The following is a 12,499-nucleotide window of genomic DNA, read 5'->3' on the forward strand; positions in this document are numbered from 1 at the left end:
TTCCACATGAAGCATTAATTCAGGGAATAAGAATAAGTAAAATATAGATGTATCAGTCTGCTCAAGCTCAGATGGTGCAGAATGAACATCACTAGTTGGATATGAACACCCTTACCTAGATCCATTCAATGTTGAGAGCTTTTTCAAAGGTACTGCAATGAATTTTGCTGTTCTGAATGTGATGTAAGCTGCCAATATATTCCAGAACCAAAGCTCTCCTGCCTGTCCCCAATTTTCAGAAATTTCACATTTTGGGGGGAATTGTGTGGGGGAGGGGACTTGACCAAAATCATCAGAACAGGACAACCCCAGTTGTAAAATTTCTTGACTGCCTTGAAACTGATCCGAACCCATAAATATCAAACAGTATAACCACTTTCTCTGAGCAGAAATCCAAGAGATTCTTTTAAGCGTGAGTAGAAGGAGCTTGTCCCCTCCCCCCAAATACTTCAATTGTAGAAAGGCAGGCAAAAGATGCTGTATTTCATAGGTAATCATTGCAGCAGCAGAGTCAGACAGGAGCCAGAGAGCTTGGTAATTTTCATGACTCTGGCATTTACTTTGATCCCAAATACAAATTGCTTTGCTCAGCTGAAGACAAAGAATAAGCTAATCTAACGAAACTATAGTTTGAAAATTCTCGAAGCTTATATTTCAAATGATGTATGGGGTGCGATTGATTTTTCAGATTACTACTTCAAACTAATCCCCAGAGGGCTGAGAATAACAAAGAGAGGCCCATAAATGTATTGGTCCTTACCTGGATTACTTTATCAATGAGCTTCATGTCTGTAAAAGTGAAAATAAGAACATAAGAATTGCCTGCACAGATTTATATAATGGCATTTATGAGCTAAAACTGTGTTGCTAGTTGATATAGAAAGGAACAATTTGGGACTGAAATTCATTCAATCTACTAAGTTGTCAAATACAACTGAGAAAGTTCAGGAGGATATAGCAGTAGTGCATGTAAATTGTAGGTAAATAAAAATAAAAATACCTACAGTGGTACCTCGGGTTACAGACGCTTCAGTTTACAGACACTTCAGGTTACAAACTCCACTAACTCAGAAAGAGTACCTCGGGTTAAGAACTTTGCTTCAGGATGAGAACAGAAATCGTGCTGCAGCGGTGCAGCGATGGCAGCGGGAGGCCCCATTAGCTAAAGTGGTACCTCAGGTTAAGAACATTTTCAGGTTAAGAACGGACCTACAGAACGAATTAAGTTCTTAAACTGAGGTACCACTGTATTTCTCAAATTAAATATTTACCACGCATTCGTTTTCTAGGGTTACACTGTGACTGTAACAGTTTTTTATTTATTTAATGATTCTATTTACAGTTCAAATTGGTTCCAAATTTGTCATGGACGGCTTAGAGGACACACTAGTCAGGAAGCTAGATGGAAATTTCATTGTTTCCCTTAGCAGAATGGAATGGAATAGAAATCTTGTGCCTCCAGCCACATAAAATAAGTCCAATGCCAACTAGCAACCAAGCTACATAAAGACACCATCCACACAAGTCCAGTTTCTTAAAGGTGGTATGTCTAAAGTAGAACCAGACTGGAGAGTTATATACTCATGAGCCTGAACTGAAACAGAACCCACCTTTTAAAGTTTGATTCGCTATCAGTTTTTGCCAAACTTGTCCCCTCCAGATGTTTTGGATCACAACTCCCATCCACCCTGGCTGGCATATGGGCTGGGTCCTAATCCAGAATGGGTTTCCAATATGGATCAGGGCCCTGCACCAATTTACTGCTGAAAATCACTTCTTCCCTGTCTGCTGTTTGAATCTGAAGGTGCTGTTTGCATTAATGCATGCCTTCAGGATGGTGGAGAAAGGGTTGGCAGAAAGCTGGTGTGGGCCTTGATCTGGATTGAGGTCCCACAGGTGCTTTTTCTTCTAAAGAAATATAGCCATGAATGAATAACTGTAATATGTAGTTTGGGGCTCAGTAGTCTATAATGGCCCCTGTGTCTTGGCTCCCTGAATAATTCCGTCTTAGAACTTTTGGTTCCCTAGTGCGTGATGTCTAGCCAATCATCTAACACGGTAGCTTGATAAGTCACTCAGAAGCCTTCTAACCACAAACATGGGCTCCAACCCAATAGAAATAAATACATGTGCAAATATGTACACACATGCTGTGTATCTGTGCCATGGACCCAGAAGTCTAGTCTAGCCTTGGCTCATAGAATCATAGAATTGTGGAGTTGGAAGGGATCCTGAGGATCATCTGTCCAACCCCCAGCTATGCAGGAATATGTAGCTGTCCCATATGGGGATTGAACCTACAATCTTTGTATTATCAGTGCCACACGCTAACCAACTGAGCTATCGAGGCATTATTATATCCAGGCTCAAGCCTTTTCAACTCTGGGTACATGTATAGATCATCTGTTGTATTAGCATTTACCTCTGTAGATGGTGCTGTGGGTTAAACCACAGAGCCTAGGACTTGCCGATCAGAAGGTTGGCGGTTCGAATCCCTGTGACGGGGTGAGCTCCCATTGCTCGGTCCCAGCTCCTGCCAACCTAGCAGTTCAAAAGCATGTCAAAGTGCAAGTAAATAGGTACCACTCTGGCGGGAAGGTAAACAGCAGTTCCGTGCGCTGCTCTGGTTCGCCAGAAGCGGCTTAGTCATGCTGGCCACATGACCTGGAAGCTGTACGCCGGCTCCCTCGGCCAATAAAGCAAGATGAGCGCTGCAACCCCAGAGTCGGCCACGACTGGACCTAATGGTCAGGGGTCCCTTTATCTTTACCTTACCTGTTGGATGGGGCATCAATGCCTTTATATGGACTGCAATCCCCACATCCCAATCAGCTGTTGTTTCCAGTTCATCCATCCCACATTCAAGCCTAAACCCTTTGCTAGAAGCTTCACTCTCTATGTCACCCTATAACTCAGGTTATAGGGTCTGTCCTTTCCTCTTCCTGAACATCAGAAGAACATTCCCCATGTTCATGAAGGAAAAGGAACCATAGCTCAGGAGCAGAGCACATTATTTGCATACATAAGATCCCAGGCTCACCCCCCTGACCTCTCCAGTTAAGAGATTCCTGCACACAAAAAATGGAGACCAAATGCTAATTATAGACAATTCTTGGGTGGGCGGGCCAATGAATTAGCCTATCAGAAGGCAGTTCCATATGTTCCTGTGCTGTTCTGGGCAGCACTTTCTATCATTAAATTCACCCAGTCCTATTTAGCATACATATGTGAACTGAAAGGGTTTGTGGAAGCAATGCTATTAAGGCAGCCTGGCATTCTTGTGTGTGCTAAGTTGAGGTCTATTGTGTCTATTGTGTTTTGGTGCACACAGAAGGAGGGCTGTACCACGTGGAAGAAAAACAAACAAACGGCCAAACCAATTTCTGCAAGAGGATTTGTTTACAAAGTTGTCAGATTTACTGACACATTCCGAGTACATTTTCTGTTCTTCCCCAGGGGAAACTACTCAACATCTTAGAAGAGGAGTAACATAAAAGAAGTTAAAGCAAACATTCTGGTAACATTCAGCTTCTAGCTGCTACCACCAAAGGAACCATTTTGTTCAACATTCAATCAGTAACCCAGTATCAGAAATAGCTGCTGTCTCCATGCTGTACTTTGAGGATCTGCCCATCCCTAGGGATGGGTGCAGGGACTGAAGAAAACTGGGTAAATGTATGAGGGAGGGCAAGAGGAGGAGAGAGTGGACAGTAATAAAAGCAGTCCTTTGCTTAACACGTCCTGCCCACTTGCTGTTGGGTCTTGCTTGTGGGCCTTCAAAATCTTGGAGCCAGCCCAAAATGTCTGTCTGGCTTCTTCTATTTAAAGGCATTCAGCCTGGCACTCAGCCGCGCTCGATGCTCTCGCCACTAGAGCAAAGCCAAACAGATAGAGGAGCTAAGAGCTCCAGCAATTCTCCATAGTGTTCTTTGAAAGCTGGAATTTAAAGGGCAAGAGGTTTTCTAATCTCCAAAACTCCAAGGAGTGGATCACTAATATTTTGTCTTGCTATTATTTTGAAATAGATTTCCCCCTTTGCGAAAACAGTGTTATTTCAAAGATTTCCTGGCAGTGACTCATACTGAAGAAGCAGCCCGCGCACAGTCTCCCTATGCCACCAGAATTTAAGGGATGTAGAAGTGATGCCCTGGTTTATGGGAATCAATAACTCCTTTTTGCACTTGAGAAGGGTTTGAAGTGAGGAACTTTGATTTAAATCCACCCAAATCTCATTTGAATCAGAAAAGGTTTTATGATGTCATTTTGATATAGATAGCAATAATCAGCAGGTCTTGGTCATAGAGAACATAGTAATATAAATAATCCAGGGGTCAAGGATTCAGGTGCTTCCATTTCCATTGTAAATCTTTTGTGAGCTGTTGCTGGCAAGTTTTTATTATTTTTTATTAATCCCCTTTGAAACACCTACAGCACAAATTTTAAACTGGGTTTGCGTAATGCTTCCCATAACTAACCCTGGGACTCTTCGGTGTACGGGGCAGGTGGGTAGGGCAGGGGGTTTCTAAAAATGGTCCATCTGAGAACCTTAACTTCATTGGAGAACTACAACTGTCCAGGTTCTTTGAGGCTGAAGCAATGATGCTTTCTAAATGAGGGACAAGGGACCTGTTACCATTCAGGTGCTAGTGAATTGCATCTTACAGGGTTAATTTACAAAGCCCTGAACAACTTACGTCCAAGGTACCCTAGCGACCTGAAGCCTTATATACCAGCTCAATCACTGATAACATCTGCAGGAGTAGCACTGGTCATTCCCCAACTTGGTGAGACTCATCTGACAACAACAGGAAGCAGAGACTTTAGTTTCATTTGTCCAATATCGTGGGACACTCTGCCAATAGAGATTCAGCAGGTGCTTTCTGTTTCAGCTTTTAAATGCTTGTTGAAAACTTCTCTCTTCCTTCAGGCCTATGCAGGCAATTAAGAATGTATATTTTCACAATAGTTCACTGGTTTCCCTTTTTAACTTCTTATATGGTTTGAATTGTATAGTTTTATGTGCTATCATAAACCATTTTGACTTTTTAAATGAATAGCAGTATACAGTTGTACCTTGGAAGTTGAACGGAATCTGCTCCGGAAGTCCATTTGACTTCCAAAACATTGGGAAACCAAAGCACAGCTTCTGATTGGCTGCAGGAAGCTCCTGCAGCCAATCAGAAGCTGCAAAAGCCCCGTCAGATGTGCGGCTTCCAAAAAACATTCACAAACTGGAGCAATCACTTCCGGGTATGCAGCATTCAGGAGCCAAAACGTCCGAGTACCAAGGAGTTCAGGATCCAAGGTACAACTGTATAAAAATAATTTTTAAAGAAAAAAAAAACATTAATCCCGGAACAAAGGATGTGGCTGGAAATAGATGTGGCCTTAGGAGAGACAAAGCAAGGGACGGGGGGGGGGGGGCGCTGTGGGTTAAATCACAGAGCCTTGGACTTGCTGATCAGAAGGTTGGCGGTTTGAATCCCCGCAACAGGGTGAGCTCCCATTGCTCAGTCCCTGCTCCTGCCAACCTAGCAGTTCAAAAGCACTTCAAAGTGCAAGTAGATAAATAGGTACCGCTCCAGCGGGAAGGTAAATGGCGTTTCCGAGCGCTGCTCTGATTCACCAGAAGCAGCTTTGTCATGCTAGCCACATGACCCGGAAGCTGTACGCTGGCTCCCTCGGCCAATAAAGCGAGATGAGTACTGCAACCCCAGAGTCGGTCACGATTGGACCTAATGGTCAGGGGTCCCTTTACCTTTACGAGAGACATAAACAAGTGGGTTGTACCAAATCCTACTCCTCTCCCGGTGGCAGCCCCCAAAGCACAGGATACCTGTGAATTGCCGGTTACAAAATCCTGATAGATAAGGAAAGTGGAGCTTCTCAACTGGTTTCACAATAAGGGGGCTGAAGAGCTATTCTCGGGGGAAGGTGTTGGGTCCCTGCGATATAAGCTGAAAGGCAATCTGTATCCCACTCTGCACTTGTTGAAGAATCTGGCACTGATTGGCTGATCTGAAGTGATGTCACAGAGCACAAAGGCTCCACATGAGTCCCATGGAGATGGAATGTAGTGGGTGGTCAGAAGAGAAGGTGGGAGGAGATGAGGGAGTTGGAGGAGCCTGATTCAGGGGAAGGTCATAACATAGGGTTTTTTTCCCAACACTGTTTTTACTACAGGATTCCCCAAGGGCGCAGGTGCATCTCTTCCTTTGCGGCCCCATTCTGGTTCCATTTCTCTTGGCATTTGCCAAGACAGTAACTGGGAACAATGGTAAGAACTGACTGGGCAGCAGTACTATCACTTCTAGAAGAGGCTGGCTGGGTAATGACCTGCTCCATTAGCTTCCCAGCAGGTGGGTCACTGTTGCTTACCTGGAAGTGGAGAGGTTGGTGGCAGGGAGTTCAGTGCACCGGGAATGCATTGGCAGAACTTATTTAGCACTCCTGCTCGTTCATTTGCAGCTCACCAACCTCCTTGGTGCCTCCCAGTAAGCAACAGCAACCCACCTCTGGGAAGGTGGCTCCTCTGACTGCTTCTGTAGGAGCCCTCTTCTTGTTCTGGGTGGCTGCAGAAAGCCAGTGCTTCCATTGCTTCTGTCGCATCATCCACTTTGAGTAATATGGATGTGGCTTCTATGAGGCTAGAAAGGTATTTGATGGTTTGTTAGAAGTCTCCAAAGGGGCCTATGAAACTGTAGAGCAGAGCCATCTGCCATGTGGAATTAAGATCATTCCGTGTGGCTACGTCCTGGGTATATGAGCTACATTGAACATTTAGCATATCCATAAAATGTATCTGGAGGAGGTAAAATCTTTCCCGTAAAGCTTGGTTTTTCACCCACACGTCGATTTAATTTTGATGGATAAATGATGGCAGCGATACTGGCTGCCTTGAAACTAACTCTGGATTTATCTTTTGGAGAGTGAGGTTTTCACTGTAACCTGGTTCTCCTGCAAATATTTACTTATTCAGAAGTGTTACCGTAACATCAAAGAACATCATAACCTGGAAAATAACTTCAGAGCTTTTTTTCACAACCCCCCTAGGCTCTTATGCATTGAAAAATTGGGCACATTTTATTGGGGCAGGCAAAATGTCGAACAGCATATATACAGTGATTAGGCCTGGCATATTGCAAGCCTGATCTGTGTATAAATAGGCAAGAATGAGTCAAAGACGGTAGCTGAGCATTCGATGGTAAAATATAGAGCTGAAATGAAACTGCTTAGCTTGTTTAATAAATGCTGAAATGCCCTGCTTGCTTTGGAGTTTTCTGAACTCCTTAGCACATTTTTTGTTTTCTCTCTTCTTTGCCATCATTCTACTTGACTTCATTTGCCCACATCGTTTTTTGATCGTATTGACTGTGATGAGCCACATGATTTTGTCGGTGCCACAATGTACATTTCACAAATGATATCAAGGGCATCCCTAAATACTTATTATCTGCTTTCTACTCCTGATAACTGATTTTGCCAGGCATAACCATCTCTACTCACTGTTCATGTGATCTTGAACTCAGGAGCATCTTCTCCTGTACCCTCAGGTGGTACAATGGGTCGATGTGTTTGGCTGTTAACCAGAAGGTTGGTGGTTCAAGTCCACCCAAGAATGGCTGTGGGCAGGATTCTTGCATTGCGAGGAGCTGGACTGGATGACCCTCTGGAACCCTACCAACTCCTCAAATTAAAAATAGTTGATAAAATAATTGATTTTAAAACAAGTTAAAACCAATTAAAACTAAATTAAAACCACATGATCTGCAGAGCCCCGGAGCCAGCTATCTGACTGGTTGCCATCTTAACCAGAGGTCCAGCCTTCTTATTTTCACATCACGCATCTCTATAATTCTATGATTCTATATTCCTCCCTGCTATTTGAAACCTATGAATGAGGCCTTGCTACATATTCTTTCACACAATGAATTTAGATTGTTTAGGCCCATGGAGCAGGTCCTTTTCTGTGGTGGCACTGACACTGTGGAAAATTCACACTGAACATTCATTAGCCTTAACTCCTACCATTCAAATGGAAAACTGCTTCTTTTATGCCGCAGAGCCTTTTAGCTATTGTGACATGATTTTGAGCAGAGATTTCAGATTGCCTTTATTGCCTTAGCTGAAATTTACAGCCTTTTACATTTTGCTTTTAGTAATGAAATATAATTCACATTGATATGTGTAGCTTGATCTGTGGTGGTTCATTCACACAAACAATACATCATTTGATGCTATAGTCAACAAGTGATGAATATTGCCTGTCTGAATATTGCCAGCCCCTGGTTTCCCTTTCTCATCCTCTCCTTCAAGATCTGAGAAGGCAGGGTACTTTATGAAAGAGGAACTCAAAACAGAGCAATGCAAATGCTATTTCAGTGTGGTGTAGTGAGAGCCAGTGTGGTGTAGTGGTTAAGAGCGGCAGTCACATAATCTGGGGAACCGGGTTTGTGTCTCCGCTCCTCCACATGCAGCTGCTGGATGACCTTGGGCCAGTCACAACTTCTGTGAAGTCTCTCAGCCCCACTCACCTCACAGAGTGTTTGTTGTGGGGGAGGAAGGGAAAGGAGGTTGTTAGCCGCTTTGAGACTCCTGAAGGGGAGTGAAAGGCGGGATATCAAATCCAAACTCTTCTTCTTCTCTTCTTCATTATACTGGCAGAGCAAGAGGAATAATTTATTAGGAGTACAAAATTCCTTTGGTGTCTGTTATATCTACCTTTTGATACCATACTAACATTTTATGGATGTGGCCTTATCCCTTTTTGCAAATTTGTAATGGCACACCGTAAACAAGTAAATTTACAAACTGTAAAACAATACCTGGCTCAGCATTTTGATTTCCCAGCCCCTAGTTCCCCAATTTTCTGTGAATCAAACTTTGGCAAGCATTGCTAGGTGTGTGATACTGTTACACATAGTAATGCCTTTAATGGGCTTATTTATCTTACGTGTATTTATTTAATGCGACTCACTGCGATTTTATGCACAGTTTGATTCTGAGATTATGTTCTTTAATCATTCCTGCCCCCCCCTCTTTCAACAGGTATCTCCAGGCACACTTGTTAGAATTTTATTACATTTGCATTACAATTCTTTCCTTTATAGTTGGCTTTTTTATGATTAAGGCTTCCACTCAGAATGGCTCTTTTCATGTGTTTTCCCCCAAAATAAAGATTTCATACCCGGGCACTTGGACAGAATTATTTTTTAAAAAATGCTTCTAGACAGTGGCTATCTTAAATCTATTCTGTCACACAGCCTAGCTGCACAGATCTGGTTTACTGGATCAAACCTTTCAGAAAAGAATGACAAAGCACATGTGATGGAGAACATGTTTTGTAGCAATGAGTGAAGCCCTGTGAGCCACGTACCCCATCTGCAGACCCTACAAAGGAAAGTGCCTTTCATAAGTTTAAAAGGAAGAAGCCTCTTAACGAGGCACATGACAGAAACATTTCTAAACTCCAAAACTACATGTGTGGGCAGATTCGTTTGTAATTACAGCAATTTTATGAAATGCACAAGAACATTATTACCTTCCCAGACACTTGTGGATTTCTGTTAAAAATCCCAGATGTTTATGCAAAAGTAATAGGCTTTGTGTTTTTCTACTAAAGATGGATTTTTACAAAATGCCACACCCCCTTTGAGTTTTTGTCTCGCTTCTCAAGGGAGCTCTCTTGCCCATCTTTTCTATTGAGACAGAAACCGTGAAAGCCTTTAGGCTGTCAATGTGACCATTCACAGAACTGTAGATGGAAGGGACCATGACAGCAATCTAGTCCCCTTGCAATACATGAATCTTTTGCCCAATTGGGGGCTCAAACCCATGGCCCTGAGGTAAGGAGCGGGGTAGAGAATTTGAATAGAATGGCATTCTGAACACTTCACATACACAGAGGTGTACCTAGAGTCCCTTGTGCTGTATCAGTGGTGCCCCCCTGGGGGGGGAGGCTTTACTGCTATAATCATATTACAAATTATTACATTTTGTGTGATCCTAGCACTCAAAGCATTTGGGGTGAGTGCAAGGCAAAGAGGAAGGGCAGAAAGATTCACATGCTTTTGTGTCATGATGTTAGAAGGGCAGGGAGCTTCTCCCACATTCGATCTCACTGTGACAATGCTGGCATATCACAACACACATAAATACACCATACACTCCATAGTCTGACTGGTGATTTTTGCACATGTGCATGCATGCGCACACACAAACTGGACTTGTGCCCACAGCGGAAGCCAGTTTCACCAACCCTAGGTAAGCCTCTGCACATACATTATCTCAGCAATCCATACAACAAGTTTGTAAGGTAGGTGAGCCGAGGGCCAAACCTCCCATTAGACAGAGTGAGGTGACCACCTCAGGTGGCAAATTCTGAGGGAATTGGTGTCATTGCAAGGTATTGGCAGGTAGTACAATGCCGCATGTGGCCTACTGTACATCTCCTAAGCAAGCCTGGTGCCCTCAAGTATGGTGGAGGATGTTGTCCTGTTGCTCTTGCTGAAGGAAGATTCATCTGCTAGTCTACTCAGTTTTCCATTTTCTTCCTTGCCTCAGGCAGCAAAATATCTTGGGCTGACCCTGGATCAGTACTATCATTGGAGCATGACAGATGGAAAACTGAGGCACAGTTAGTCAGTGAAAGAGAAAGAGAGGATTTCAAGGAAACAGTGAATGCATCATTGAGGCAAGACTTGAACTTGTGATTTCCCTCAAGCCGCATAAACATATTGCCACTAAAGACTTAGAAAAGGCCTAAGAAAAAGTATTTTTAAAAGACTTTAAAAAGGAGAAGAATAGTGCCAAGAAAGACATGTACCGTATTTTTCTGTGTATAAGACAAAGTTTTGTCATTAAAATATCATGTTGAAATTTGGGGTTTCTCTTATACACGGGTAGTGCATTGGGGGGGCGTGTTATATGGTGCTTCTGGAAGCCGGAGAGTGTCTGTGGCTATTGGGCATGTTATTGTTGGATGCGGCAATGGCTGGGCTTGATTGGCTGTCACTGTGGTAGTTGGGCAGGCACTTGGTGGCTTCTGCTGGTGAGGGGACAGTGGATAGGAGGCGTTTGCAATGTGTGCGAGTGGCATTGTCTGGCGGCTGAGCAATTTTTGATAATCCCCCTAAAAAAGCTTGACAACTCTGGGCCACCCCCAAAAGGGTCCCCCAAAATAGGGGACGTCTTATACACGGGGGCATGTTATACACGAAAAAATACGGTACCTTAGCACCATATGCTACCAGAAGATATTCTGTAAGTCTAATATCGAAGACCACATCCTCTTGTTGCCTGATGTGACAAAGCAACCTTCCTTCCGTCTTCATTTTGCCCTCCACCATTCAATTGCAGGCATGCATACTCTCTATGGGTTTATTTATTTAAACATTTTATATACCACTTTCCATGTCTTGAGCACTCAGAATTGGTATACAGATGTAAACTGAATCAAATTTGGTTCAATTAAAATTCAGACAATGACTTTAAATAAAGTCACATCAATATTTACAAAAACTACCTTTGACAAGAACCCCCCTTTTTTTCTTTATCAGGGAAGGTTCTGTCTTCTAAGGTGAAAATGATGACTGACAAAGAACCCTTCCATGGAGGGTAGAATTTGGGAACATGGATTTAATGAAATCAATGTGTGCATTTCTATTTTGCCTATTTACATTTGTTGACCATTCAATCAACTAAGTCCTCTGGGTGGTCAACACAAACAAAATGCAATTAAAACATCAAAACATGAAGTAGAACTTTAAAAACCAATCAGTGCAATTTCTTGCTTAAAAATCAAGACAAGCAGAATTGCAACATTTAAAAAACTAGCAGACATTATTCATTACAAGGACAAAAACATTGCTTTGAAAGACCTGAGAATGTGTAGACCAATAGGTGGTGACCATTTCTCTTGTATTCAGTGGGCCAATTGAGCAGCAAATATTGGTGGTGGTGGAGTGTTCTGACTATAACTCTAATCTGAATGCAGTATGGTTTACAAGTGTTAATTAAAAGAGTTAATGTGATGGTTAAATTGCAAATCAAATTCATTATTGGCAGTTCTTTTCCCGTTTGATCTTTTTGAAAGGTAGATGGTACCGCAAAATGTTTGCCCTGTGTGTGTGTTTTTAATGTAATTGTAGTAAATCTGGTCTCTTCTGTTCCATGGAGCAATTAGGGATTCAGAAAACGGCTCCTGCTGAGAGCCTATTATCAGAAATTGTCTGTGACCAGATGAGAATAATTATTTGTGATGTTAGTAAACTGTAGGGCTCAAAAGAAACACAATCTTCAAGCGCTCACACACTCTTCGGTTGCAAGAGTCTCTGTTGATTCCTAGTTGATAGATTTACAGAGTAATCTTGTACTTGTGTCTACTTGGAAGCATGCACCATTGGGCTTGGTGGAACATACTCCCAGGTTAGTGTACACAAGATTGCAGCACTAAGCATGTATTTCCTCTATTTTCAAAGGAATGAGGTTGCTCAAAAAT

The 12,499-nt window shown here is 42.7% G+C and overlaps 1 long non-coding RNA gene across 1 annotated transcript; it reads right to left on the minus strand.

Moving 5' to 3' along the window:
• Window positions 1-474: 474 nt before the first annotated feature.
• On the minus strand, window positions 475-5,951 carry LOC310845234. The gene is made up of 3 exons (XR_014564587.1): window positions 5,759-5,951; window positions 4,695-4,795; window positions 475-789 (listed from the first exon to the last, which is right to left on the minus strand). It is a non-coding gene; the product is annotated as an uncharacterized lncRNA (long non-coding RNA).
• Window positions 5,952-12,499: the final 6,548 nt, after the last annotated feature.

This window comes from Podarcis gaigeae (genome assembly GCF_964106915.1).
Source record: "Podarcis gaigeae genome assembly, chromosome: 5".
In the NCBI taxonomy this organism is placed as follows: domain Eukaryota; kingdom Metazoa; phylum Chordata; class Lepidosauria; order Squamata; family Lacertidae; genus Podarcis; species Podarcis gaigeae.